Below are 13,794 nucleotides of genomic sequence, written 5' to 3'. Positions count from 1 at the left end.
ACCAATCATGTTTGGAAACTTAGTGATTTCTTTCGAAGTGCCCTCTCCCTCCCCTTTTTTCCTTTTTTTTTTTTTTTTTTTTTTCTTCCTCCAAGCCTTCCTTCAGGCTTGGCATACAGCTGCAAGACACTACAGGCCTGCTCGATAACAGGCACTAGTTCAGTCAAAATTACTGCATAAGCCATCAGAAGAAATTGTAAATATCTTAACTTTACCAAGCCTTCCCCAAACCCAAACAGAAGGAAGCAGAAGCAAACACTTTTCATTATGTAACTAGCTCTTTTTGTTGGCTGCAGACCAAAGCAAAGCTTTAGACATGTGTGTAGCTAGCAAGTCATCTGCCTAATGCACTTAAAAATATTTCTTTCAGTTCATTTTTCAGCTGTTCCATGCAGCTATATTACATTACTGAAGGAAAATAAAAAGCTGTATTCTTTTGAAAATTCAAGGTTTAATTAAAAGATTGTTCATTAGCCAAATTAATTTTGTCACATGAAATTCTTCACTGGCATGCTAATGGATCAGACAAATATCAGTAACTACTGCAGTCCAGCAAGTTCAAGGCTGCCAGTATTACATTTTCTTTAAAAAACAAAATCACAACTTAGCAATTGTTGGCCATTCAGTGTATAATTTTGCTTTGGAATCATCTCTATTAAAATAGATCTTAGGCCCACAGTCACTCTCACATTTGCTTCAAATTACATATGCATTCAGGACTGTCCTTGAAAAGGGTGTTTTTCTCTTTCAAGTCACAGTGACTAACATAGGCCAGACCAAAGGAAAACACTGTATGGGAGAATAACACCAAAATGCTATTGGTCATATCCCTCATTCGCACAAAAGGCAAACTTCCTGTTTTAAAATTATTTCATCTTCAACATATAGATGCCAAAGGAAGCAGGTAAGAGAGTAGGAACAGTTCTGTTGTAAGAGTGAACCTGTTACGCAAATTTTTCATACTGGCCAACCATCTCCAAATTAGTTTGTCCTCCTGACCCCTGTATTCGTATCGCCAAGCAGTCCAATAAGTTTCACTTCAGCAGCTTTCCTACTAAGATAACACAAAGGGATATTATTCCAGGGGACTGAGGACCATAAAATCATTTTCCAGATAATCCCAACATGCTCTGTTAAGCTTTACAGTTACAAGTCAGCTAAAGTAAACACTGCACTACATGGACAGAGAGCTGGTACTAGCAATTTTTTTTTTCATTTAATTTTACATTAGCATTCAAAATTGTCATTACCAATCAGGTTTTCTATGATAGTTAAAGTTTTATTTAAGAAATTATATTGATTTGGAATCAGCATATATTTATCCAAAGCAATGTCAAAATTACACTTAACTAGGAATTTAGGAATGCATTTAGGAATGTAAATGCAAATGCTGGTAGTTCTCAGAAGGAAGCATGCAGAATTAAGTTCAATTTTTAAACAGTGAATAAATACAGACTATGAAGAACCAAAACACATGAGATTCTAGATGAAAGTTCGGAAGGGTTTTATAAGGAGTTTTTGTTTCTCAAAAATATAATTCCATTTTTATGAATTTCACTGGATAGATATTAATAATGTTTCTGCAATAAAAATAAACCAACATATCAATACACAATTTAGTGAGATTCAATTGCCTAAATTCAAGTCCTGTACATCATTTCACATGCTTAAATTAATTCACTCCACAAAGGTCAAATGCTCAGATTTGCTTGGCCCTTGCGGGTGCCTCAGACACTCTAGGGCATCTAAAATTGCACTGCCTACTTAAGGTACCTCACCTGGTCCCTACTTCGACTTCATGAATAAGGCAAATGACAACTGCTATCCACTGTTCCCTGCAAAAGCGCTCTGAAGTTCACCAAACACAAAGACACCCTTGATAATGCTCTTCAATAAAACTGAAATCGGAAAACATGCATTTCCCACTAGTATGCTTCACAGTAGTTTCTCCTGATGCTTTTGCTCCTTCCAAAGACAACATCCAAAGATGATGATGTATAAGGAGATAGCGTCTCAGTTATTCAGAATTCCCTCCCATCGCATGTCCAATGGTATTACAGAAGTTTTCTAGAGTGTTCAGTGACGAGATCACTCCTTGTGACCTCTAGCTTGCAGGAGAAACACGTGAAGTAGGAGCTTCTTCCTTTTAATAGGTACAGATAAGACAGCAAAAGACACATGACCGAGAGAAGTGGCAGGAATAAATCAGAAGAAATGAAGGGCTATAGGAAAGTAGTAAGGGTGACTGCTGTATAAGAAAAAAGAATTATACTGTACATCTGGTTCACAAACACAGCACCAACAGGATGGGTGGAAAAGTTACCATAGCTATTCAAAGCCATGGCTGTTTAAACATTAAGTATCATTTTATGTTGTTTTTAAGCAATTGAGTGAAAGCATACCTTTCAAGAAACACTTCATTTGCTTTACTGGAACACCCACCTGTCAGCCAAATTTGCACATCACATTTAACATCAATTTCAATGAGAGTTACACATAAGAGAATTCAGATGACAGAGCTGCAACTTCTATTACAACGCTAACTGCTTTCATGCTCCATCTCACTCACCAGCCACATTATTAATGCCTTAAACCCAGGCTACGTCACATCCATGTTTATAGCCTTAAATCCCCTCCGAATTTGCAGGCACACCTAACCCACATGAAGAAAACTAACACTCCTTCCACTGAGCAGGAAGGCTGGAATGACCAAGTCGCACAGAAACCTGAGGAAAGAGAAACCGTCTAACAGCAGCGCTGCCACGAAGCTTTGATACACGTATGAGGTCTGTGCAGACATATGCTCGCGACAGTAACCACACAGTAGTTTTTCAAGCGTGGGTTATTCTTTGAACTGCATGAACACCCACACAGTGAGTCTCACAGAGCAAAGTGGAAAGGAGCAGAGCAGCAGGCTCTTGGCGTGGACCAACCACGCAATGAAAACACATCCTCCGTGACCCATCTCATGTGAACCATCCGCATTACTCCAGCTGACATGAAATTATGCAGGGGAAGAAAAACATAGGGCTTGGAAGTAATTGAGTGGTCACAAATACCATGCAAGAAGGCTAAAAGAACAATTTCATTTAATTTTAAGAAGCAGACATCTGCACATTCTAGATTCATTTTAATTCCTTTTGGAGTTGTCAGAGAAGAAAATAATCTCTAACCAAAGAGATTCGATCTTTAACTGAAGAGATACTCCTCACTCAGTTGTCTGTCATTCTGGAAATCTGAACTGGTATCAAACTACGCTCCATTTTCTAGAAACCTTTGAATGAAACCTTTTAGAAACCTCCAATCTTAAAGTTTTTACTGGCCATCAAAATATGAGGAAAATGGAAACAAATCTTTTACTTAGATCATGAGGTCAAATACTTCAAACATTATCCAGCCACCTTGTTGAAAAAGGCTGGACTTCCAATGTTTGACGAGATGAAAATATGGTTCTTGGAGGTAATTAGGAATGGCCTCTTTTTAATCCACTGAGTGGAGCAAAAGTCTTCAGAATGGATGAAGGCATCAAACTAAATGACACAAATAGGAAGGATTTCTGTGCAGTTCAGAAAATGGAAGAAAAATTCTAAAAAGGAACATTATCTCTTGGATTATAAGGTAGCTAACAAGATTAGAAGACTGAAGGCTGAAAAGTACAAAAATTTTCAAACAAACTGAAAGCTTTTTAAAAACATTTTACAATTCAGCGTAGGATGACAAACAGCTTTGGTGCTTGCATAATTAAGTATAACCTGCATAACTAAATAAAAAGTAGAGTAGAAATGAATCACAAGAAAGAGCAAACTGTTCTTGGAAATTCATACGGTGGTTTTTGCAAATTCATAATACCTAAAACTACAGTTTCTCTGTGTGTCAGGTGTGAAGGGTAACCTATCATCGCACAGTAGCAAAAATTGTAAAAAGGTCAATAGGTCATGAAAGAAGCATATGAGGGAAAAGTACTGTTAAAATTACAAATAAACACTTAGGTCTTATATGACAGTTTTCTGTAAAAAGATGTTTTACTAGCTAGAGCATATCTTTTGTTCTGGGTACATTAGCTACATTTTAATATTCACCCAGAAAAAAAAAAAAACATTTGCAGAAGGCTGCTACCTGTCTGGAAGTTTCACAAATAAATTTTATTTTTGTTACAGTAAAGATCAGCATTTTCCAAAGGAAGAAAAAGCCAACTGGCATAAATAAGTATATCTATCAGTATATCCATAATATGCTCAAGTTTTAATTGCAACGGTAATTTGTAGAAAGACCAAACCAACCTCTCCCTCATAAATTCATTTCAAGATGTGTTTTAAAATATATGTTTTGCAGATTTGAATATGGCTAGTTTTTCAAACAAGTATTTTCAACATTTCACTTCATTGCTTCAGTTTAAGGCCAAACAAAGCTCACTTTGAACAGTCAGAAATTTAAAAGAGAATAAAAAAACCCCCACAAAATTCAAACTTCTACATTTGGCTACATTATTTGCAAAATCTTTACTATGAAATCTTCTGGTAAAATTGTGTTAGCTTCCAAATAAACCCCCCGCTCTGTGGCCTGTGTACAATGTAGACACTTGTTCTATATACAGCATATTGGTAAGTACCTTATTGACTGGAATGCACACTCTTGTGGATCTAACACATCTAGTAGATCTAATCTAGGAGATTTTTCACCACTGCAACTTGAAAAGGCCCAACAGTAGCAGCTTTGAGGGTTACATATATATCTAGAGTTATACAAAATCAGCAGGGGAAAGAAAATCAGAAAACCAGAAAACCTCTTTTTATTCCTTTCTAAAGGAATAACAAAAATAAAACCCCCTTAAGATTTCACATTCATAACAATGCTAAACACCAGACTCAAATATGTGTTCCTCAAATTACAAAGAGCTGCACAAAATGCTTATTTCATTGCTCCACAGAATGACAGAAGTTAATGTTTTTAACTGCACCAAAGAACTTGGATCAATTTTTGCTGACTTACACTTCAGCATTGTATGTTCCAAAAGGGGAGAAAAAAAAAAAAGAATAAGATAAAAAGGAAAGTCTGCAATGTAATATACAATGCAATAAATAAATGTTTAAATCATCTGAATCTATAAGTCTTCGCAAGTGGGTGTAGAAACGGTATCATAGCTTAATTTCTCAGACATAGAAATCAAACTATTTTCCATAAATATACTGATTATATGTCCAGATCCCATCTACAAATTTGAAAAGCAGCTGGTATTTTACAAACATAAACCAGGCCAGGCTGCAGGGAACAGGTCTGGACTTGCGGGTGAGCCCCTCTGCCTGCAGTGCAGCACGGCCACCAGTGCTACAAGTGCTACAGCAGCAAGCATAATGGGGAAAGATCCATAGGAACAACAGCGTACAACTAACTCAAAAAAAATAATAGTAAGTTCATATATTCATGGAAGTGCAAAGTTGTCACTGGCCAGATTCCACAGTAGTAATTTTTTTACTATTTTTATTGATGTTTAGATAACAAAAGCCCATCCATTTCGATGCATAGACCTAGTAAGAATTGTTCTTTTTTATTCATTTGGTGGTTCTTAGTAAAAGACAGGAGGGGCCTGCCCAATTCCCATTTACTACTGGGGAAGACAATCAGGAAGTTACAATAGCTACTCATAAAATTATATATGTACCAAAAAAAGCGAATTCATGAACACTTTTGAGTTTCTGTTTTGTAACTTGCTGGTGATTTCTGCATCAATATATCTATTTTATGAGTTCTTACAGCTTAATTTTCCAACTTATTAAAGAGAAATGAGAGCCAACATGGTTACACAGATTTGACAAGCCACTCATTAGCTATGCTTACAATCCTATAGCTTTTGGAATTATCAAAGCTATTTAATTTGACCTTTGTGTATGAGTAGCAAAGCAACTCTGAGCAATCTCTTGGGTCCATCTGGGATCTCTTGGTTCAGAGACTGTCATTATATCTACAACAATGTCCCAACTGCTCCCTCACTGTAATATCTATAAATACATAAATTCATTTACTTAGAATTAATCATTCCAAAAAAAAAGGGGGGGGGGGGAAAGGAAATAAAATCATAAGAACTAGAGTATTTGAAAGCATCAAAATCCTTATCGTACAGGATGCTACATAATAGTAAATACACAGCATCACTCAGCTGAGGAACTGTGACTTATTTATTGCTCCTTCCTTACTCATGTCTGGTTCTTGTGTGCCTCAGCCTTTAAAACTCTTCTTGTAAAAGATACCCAACACTTCTCCACTTTTCTCCTCATCTCATTACTTCCAGCAGTACAACACACAAGCTTGAAAAGGTCTTCTATAGTATGCTCTGCAAAAAACCTAATGAGAGGAATGAGAGGATGCCATAACCTAAATTTAAAGCTAGTTATAATCTTATCCCCTTCCTCCTCCCCCGCCAAAAAAATCCTCTGACAAACAATTAAATCCATTGTTAAATCACTGGATGCAATATTTTAATGCAATGACTAAGATAACGTATCAGTTGCTTCTAAATAGTATTCACTAGTTACACGTATTAGTAAAATGTATTATTTTAGATTTACTTAATGTCACACCTAATTAATGAAGTACTATTTACAATTATTTACTAACACACACTGATACACATACATACATTGCATATTTATTCATTGTCATTACATATCATTTTACAAGTAAAATGAGTACTCAAGTTCTATTCCTGTAACCAAGTTCTGAACGATAGCATCTTCTTCATGAGGCATATGCAGAATTTTGCTGCCCCTGTTACAAGTTTGATTTCGTCTAACACCAAACCATGCACTTTTCAGAGATAAAATATCCAAAAAGCAGCTATCACAGTTTTTAAATTTCCTAAATACGTTTTTAGTTTATACTTACAAAGCTGAATATTTGAATTTGAGCTCAGTTTATATATCATCCTGTTTGGCAGGAAAAAATAACAGCGGAACCATTTCTATTGACCTGTGTTTTTTAATCGACACGGAAACATACGCACATTTAATATATTACAACTTCCATGTTATGTCAGTATTTAATTTCAGGACATTCTTCATCCATATAATGATGAAAAAACAAGTCCACTTCATTATAAGCGTCATGCAACAGAGTGCACAGACTGGAAACCAGTGTGAACGCACTGGCCTTTTGTCCCATGGAACACAGAATTGTTAATCTATGACCAACATAAAACATTAAGCTGTCTCTGGTTTTCATTCCAATTTAATTCACTTGGTTTCCCCTCACTGATTGCCTTTGACTGGAAAGTCACATGTTACAGAGACACAAAAATACAACTGTTGCTTAAGTGTGTCATGCTGGGAAGTTATTCAACCAGAACAGGAGCTATTTGTTCACAGCACCTCTCAAGGTCAGCCTTCAGAGGGTCTTTTTAACTCAAAGACTTGGCCTTGAACTTCTAAGTCTTGTCGACATTAATTTTCGTCTGCTATAAACCTACAGTTTCAGTGCAGCATGATTATATTGTTAACGCTGCTATAAGGATTTTGGCTTCATTGGTAAGAAATATTAATGATCTATTATCATTACAGTTATGGTCACTAATATTTATGGTACATCAGACAGGCAGTAGCTGCAAAGATGTCAGAAATAATTACCTCTAGCTTAGTCAAACTGAGTCTTTAGGTGTAACAGTTCCCATAAAGATACCAGAGACACGGCAAGATTTTAGATTGGACAAAATGAGACAGATTTGGAACAGAAGTGAATGGAATTAACAACAGCAAGATCGGTGAATTTGGCAGAGATGGTAACCTGGAGGAAAAATACTGAGGGAAAATAGAAATTATTACTGCTCCCTCCCAACTGAGCATTGTATTAAACTATTTTGGCTCTACTAAGACAACAATAGATTGAATATGAAATTTCAGTATTGTTCATCTAGACTGTATTATATGGATTTTTTTTTTTTTTTTTATAGTTGCAATAGGAAGGCACTGACCTTAAATGAACAATGTTGACTTACAAGATCTAAGTTTGCTTCCAAACTTTTGAGCATTGCTATAATTAATCTTATAAATCTGATGTGTTTATGACCTCTTTCTTTCCTCAGAAAAACTGCAAGATTTGACTCTGGAATATTCACTCAGGTTTGGAAAAACAAGAAAACACTAATTTCATTTAGCAATTTATTTTCTTTTCTTTTTTTTTTTTTTTTTTTTTTTTTACAACTGCCTGCCCATCTCTTCATTCTTTAACTCCTTCATCTTCAAAATACATGCTCTCTGAATGAGCTGTTTTAGTGAAGCAACACCTTCAGGTATATTACTTTCATGTGAATTACTTGGGAGAAACTACGCATCAATGTTGACCTATATGCAAACTTACCGCATGAAATGCATATTTCTTGTGGACAGAACTCTAAAGTGTTTTCAAAATGCTCATTAGCAATTCTCTGAACCACTTCAATTAGAGAAGATATTTATAAACCCATCCCTTCCTTATAAAGGAAACATCAAACCCAACATAATATCATCTGTCTCCTGTTGAAAGGACCTTCAAACAGAGTTTTGTTTATATGAAACTTCATTTTCCAAAACCATAGGACAGAAACACATCACAAGATCTTGTTATTGAATTTCTCTTACTTTGTTTGCCCCTTTTCAATTTAAAGGATTAGTTACATTGTGAAAATACAAAATAAAATTCAAATAGTAACTTTATTGTTTTTTGTTACCTACACTAAATATCTAAGCTAAAGCCTTGCCTGCCTCCCATTTTTCAACTAGAAGCAAATTCAAAGCTGAGGCCTATTCACGCGATACCTTCGCCTGTTGTTTTAATGCTGGAGGCTTAAGTTCGGAACTAGCAACATGCAGAAGGAAGACTACGTAACTGGCAAGTAGCAGTAAACAGTTTCAATTCACATGTAAGCAAGCCATGTTCACAATGTAAACACAGATGAACCCAGGAAAATGTTATCAAAGTTGAGAGTGAGGAGGGCTCTCGGAGTGTGGTTACAAAAAAGTCCTTTTCAATCACCAAAGGCTGAAGCATCACCATGAGGATGTAGCTTAGTACTTTTTTATTCCCTTAAAAACCTTTGATGACTGAAATATCACAATCTTAGACCGATTTAAGAATAAAAAGGCACTTATTCAAATATTTCTCCATAATACCATAAATATCCCTTTATTGCTTCAAGTACTCTCATCATATGTTAAAACTGTAAAATGGATCTCTCAAAGACAGCCACTAGCAGTGGGCATGATTTCAAACAGTAGAGCATACCTATCAACAAATATATAAAATTACCACCTGATCATTTTTGATTGTGTCCTCAGATACCTATCATCTAGAGCAACTTAGATTCCACAAAATTCACACAGCAATAACAAAGCAAATGCAGTATCCTCCATGTAACAATCTGCAAGGATAGATGCAGCTGCAATTGTCTGGAATATACTCCAAGGTGCTCTTGGGTCTTAGCAGTCAGTTACACTAAATGATTTTGAGAAATAATCTGAGGATACCTTCCCCACATCACAATAAATGTTATAACTTTCCAGACTCAAAAGAAAAATAAAAAATCCCTTCACTTCATCTTTCTTCCTGCCTTCTCTTCCATGCTTTTCCAAAATCCTCTGCAACATCCTGATTTCTTCATGGATCATCAGCAGGACTGGAATTTTTACCTCCATGCCACACACCAAGTAACATACTTGTGCATATTTTCCCACAAAATATGAATCCTCTCAACTTCAACTTGTCCTGCTCCATGCGTTTTGTGATACTTCATTCCTATTCTCCATTCCAGCAAAGACCAGATTCCCTACACAGTCTGTTCCAGTTCTCTCTTCTCAACTATCTTCTCTTGCTCTTGAGTCCCGCTGAGCTATTATTAAGTGGGCCAACTCTACCTGCTAAAAAACTCCAGTCTCTCTCAAGCCTTATCCAATTTCATTCATCTCTATTTGCCATTCCCAACAGTTTCTATTTTAGCCAATCCAAGCCAGTTTCAGGATGCAACTGAGATATTTGAGAGCTATTTATTCTGTCTTGCCAGCAGGGATCTTCCCCCCGTCCCTTCTGCTCTTTGGTAGCCTAGTCCCCTTCCCTCCCTCACACTAGCTTTGGGTTTTGGCAGGCTGCTCATGAGCCAATTTAGCTCACTAAGGCAGTAAAGGCTCTTCACCCCTCTCTTTGCAGGCTTTGTTTTCAACTTGCTTGGTGAACTGAGTCAACTTGCCAGAAGGAAACACGAGCACTGAGTTGTTTCAAGGTGTCAGGGATAATGAAAGGGGCGGCCTTGGCTGCGACAAGGCAAGACGAGAAAGAGAATAGACTTGTCCCTTTGAATATCGTAGGTTCAACCATATTATCTGGCACTAGCTTTAATCCCTCTGCTATGCCACACTCAGTGGTTTCAGTTTCTCTATAGTCCTTCTAATTTTCAATGTGCGTGTTGTTTTCTTTCAGGACTCCTGAAATATTTAGGAGTCGTGAAAGAAGAATATATTAAAAATGAATCAATTTGGCTGAGAGGGTTGCAGCAACGTTGCCCATCTCATCCATTCTCTTTCTTGCATTCTCCCTTCATCCTTGCATTTTTTTTTCTTTTTACACACAGCAGAATTTTTATATATGAAGTATGTTGAATGACGCAACCCAGTCTTTTCTATTGACTTAAAACAAGGCCACTCTCCTGGGATGATGCGATATCTCTACTGACTTAAGTCATAAAGGCTATGTCATAAACAGGGATTTTTTTTTCCTCACATTTCCTGCTCTGACAATCAGATTCACTTCAATAACTGCTAAGAATACCACTAATCTTCCTGTCTCCAGCCATACTTACTTAGACCACATGTCAGCGTCATTCTATATTAATTAAACAGCTCTGGTGAGTTTCTCCCCAGAATTTTCTGAGGTTACTGACATCAACTTTCTAACATTATCCTGACAGAGAAACATAGTTACAAACTGAAAGGATTCAGAAAATCTTTCCCTGAGAAAGGTACATAAGGATGTTGAAGATAGTTTTAAAAACAAACTTGAGTACTGCAGGAGTGGGAAAACATAATGTATTTGTATGCTAAAACAGAATGGGCCTCCTAGAGAAGGACATGTTTCTGAGGAGTTAGTAAATACCCTTTTATGAAACATTTAAGTGCTAGCACTTTTGTTCTAGTTGCTTGACACTAAAGAGATTATTATTTCTTGAAAGCCTTAATTTACGCTTAAGCTTTTATTTTGAACTTTGATAATTCAAATGGAAGTACTGTATACAAGACCAGGAATGTTAATTCCTAGACCCATTTACCAAGAAAATTATATTGTAATTATTTTTGAACTAGAAATTCTTCTCAGTTAACTATTAACTTGCGAATATAAAAGCTGTGGCCAACTGTTCTATTTCAACAGGAAGATCCTATACTATCTATACTTTTAAGCTAATTATTGACAGAACTTTGTGCAACAAAACTATGAAACTTGTGTCAAACATTTTCAAATTTGCTGGAAAAAAAAAGTTGTTTTTGCTGTAGCAAAACACAAACCAATCAAGAAGAAAGTACATAACTAAAGGCTCTCTGCCTCAGCTAACTGCCTCCGCTTTGGCTGTAAGAAGGTGCTCTGATTATCCAGAGTGAAAAGCCTCAGGATTTAAACAACTGAAAAAGAGAATAAGAAATTATTTGTAGAGCTGCACAATGAGTCTAATTCATTATTTGAACTGCAAAATTCAGAGATTTTGCACTTAAAATACTTTAATCCTTTCTTGAAATTTTCCCAGTACAAAGTTACATTGGTGATTAAAGGTCCCAAATGTTCTTCAGTATTAAATTACATTCTCAGAAACTGTGACAATGGCATAACTTTGAAAAACTTCTCATAACCCCACATTTAGGGTGCAAAATAAGCCAGCTGACTGTTTTCAACCAGCTGACCCATTAAAGACAAATTTGTACAACTGTCTTTATCTTGTTGTTCCTGCATGGGAGGAAATTGATAAGGATCCAACCAGCATCACATTTTTTTTCCCCCACACAAATCTCAACATCACTTACACTGCCTAAACTTTGAGATCTATCATTTGCCCTACTGTACTATGATCATGTACTTAGACTTATATTAGTTTAGAGCAGAGTGGCACAATCAACACATCATTGTCAATAAGAACGATTTCAACCCTTGCTAGCAGCAATACAGAAAGTTCTATTATCCTAGATCAAGTAGCTTTACATATGCAGGCAATGTAGGAGACTCTTCCTTAGAGTCTCAGTAATTTCTGCATATGAATAGTAGTGCTGGCATGCAGTCAGTCACACATGAAACTGAAACAGAACAACACTATTGCATCTTTCAGAAAGCTGCACTGGTATTTTCTACCTGTATTAATGTTGCAAGATACCTGTAAACAGGAATTAAGGTCCTGTTGTATTTGCACTTCATACTCTACACAAAGATGTTTTGTTTAATAGCTAGGATTTGGGGACTTTTTTTTTTTTTTTTTTTTTTTTTGAGGAGTAGGGGGAAAGGGCTTTAAAAATAAGTGGCATCACGATAGGTCCAGTTTCACATGTAAGTGATGACAAAGAATGATAAAAAAAAATACTAATAAAAAGGAGGAGGAAAACAGGGAGTCATCCTACTTCTGTTCTTTTAAAGAGATGAAACTTTCTGCTGATTTAGCGAGCCAAACCAGCTCACCAAAAGATATGATTAGCACAAAAGTAATGACAGGGATGGGACTCCACACCATAACAGGAATCCAGTACGGAGGAATGACAACTTAGCACCTACCTTTCTTCTTTTTAGGGTGTATTTGCATTGGCTTAGTCAACTTGTCAAACAGCACCAAATAAAATTTTTTTCTCGTTTCTTTTTTAAGACTAGAGAAAATTATTTTATTTGTCTTGAAAATTCTAAGGTTTCAAATTAGTATTTTTTCCCTTTTATAGTGAAATTCTGTCATTAGACATTGTGAGCCTTCCCTGTCACACACACAGATCAGTGTAAGGCACACCTAGACCTCTGCAGCTCTGGCAGCCTTTCCGTTTCACAGAACAAGAAAAGAAATATCCGTGTTGAAGTTACATCTATCCGAGGTTGCTGCCCAATATGCAGCACCTTTATGTATATTTATATTGACAATATATATCTATATACACACCCACGCATATTATTCAAATACAGTCTACATGACTCTCGCACGCAATACTTTTAAAAGCAAGCATTTTGTTATTAAAGAATTTACATCAACCTTTTGTAGCTAAATTTCAAAACTGTAGTCTTATATTTAAGGCTGTGTAAGTTAGCTTGTTCATATAAAATTAAATCTGTTAAATAAAAAGAATGCGTTAGATAACAAAAGTTATCACAACACTTCGACAGAGTAGAACACAGGAAAAAAATAAAGGAAAACAAATATGCAAACATTTTTTCCACTTTTCCTTTCACTTAAAAATGTTTATCTAATTAAGGTATTATACTAATACTAGCTGATATATTAGCATGCATTTCTTGGTAAGTTAGCAAATCATATGTAGCTAATGATGAAAGAAATACTAAAGCTTCATATGTTTCCTGTCTGAGCACCTACTTAACTTAGGTTAAGAGGTCATTCAGTAACAAATACAAGCTGACATAAAGCAATGCATTTTAAAGTAACTCTTAAAAAGATACCTTTTTTTTTTCCTTAAGCAGTTCTTCGATCCTAAGCAGTAAAAAATATTTTCACTGCAAAAATGTAATACTAGACTTTATTAATAAATATTAAAGCATTCACCTGGCACTTTCATGGTGGGTCTATTCTGCTAGTTTAAAAATGCACGA

The 13,794-nt window shown here is 35.9% G+C and overlaps 1 protein-coding gene across 2 annotated transcripts in view; it reads right to left on the bottom strand.

Moving 5' to 3' along the window:
• Window positions 1–13,794, bottom strand: part of FMN1 (formin 1) — a 144,986-nt gene that overhangs the window by 129,154 nt on the left and 2,038 nt on the right. The window lies entirely within an intron of this gene.

This window comes from Tinamus guttatus, unplaced genomic scaffold (assembly GCF_059628265.1).
Source record: "Tinamus guttatus ecotype Peru unplaced genomic scaffold, ASM5962826v1 Tinamus_guttatus_pri_ptg000327l, whole genome shotgun sequence".
NCBI classification, from domain to species: Eukaryota; Metazoa; Chordata; class Aves; order Tinamiformes; family Tinamidae; genus Tinamus; species Tinamus guttatus.
This window is presented reverse-complemented; position numbering and strand designations above follow the sequence as displayed.